This window comes from Stegostoma tigrinum, unplaced genomic scaffold, assembly GCF_030684315.1.
Source record: "Stegostoma tigrinum isolate sSteTig4 unplaced genomic scaffold, sSteTig4.hap1 scaffold_185, whole genome shotgun sequence".
In the NCBI taxonomy this organism is placed as follows: domain Eukaryota; kingdom Metazoa; phylum Chordata; class Chondrichthyes; order Orectolobiformes; family Stegostomatidae; genus Stegostoma; species Stegostoma tigrinum.
Window position 1 is genome coordinate 291,532 of NW_026728125.1, and position 548 is coordinate 292,079.

Genomic DNA, 548 nt, shown 5'->3' on the forward strand with positions numbered 1-548 from the left:
AGAATCTGTTTCCATGCTGTATGATTCTATGACTCTGTTTCTCAAGCAGTTCTCAGAAATATTATAAAAAGATTGAATCTAAAATGAGAAGAACAAAAGGTACTCATATACTCCTTTTTCCTCTCTCCAAGTTTAATAAGTGACACCCAGAAAAAAAGAGTCACAATTTTGGCTATTTGATCTGAGCTTACAAGCTAAGAGATTCTGGACAGCAGCAGGAAGAGGGGTCAACCTATGTGCAGTTGGATGATGGATGTTAGAACGGAATATAGGAACATGTCATTTGAGAGCAACAGAAAGCCATTCAGCCCTTTAACTCTGCTCCACCATTCAGTGGCTGATCTGCTTGTGGACTCAAGCCTCTCTGTCCCTTTTCCCCAAGCCCTCGTCTCCCACATCTATCAAAAAACCATCTAACTCAACCTAGAATAAAGTCAATGCTACAGCTGCCAATACTTTTTGGGGAAGAGAATTCCACAGACCCATACCCCTCTGATGGAAATCCTCCTCGTCTCCATCATAGAAAGAAGACCTCCTGTTCTTAAATT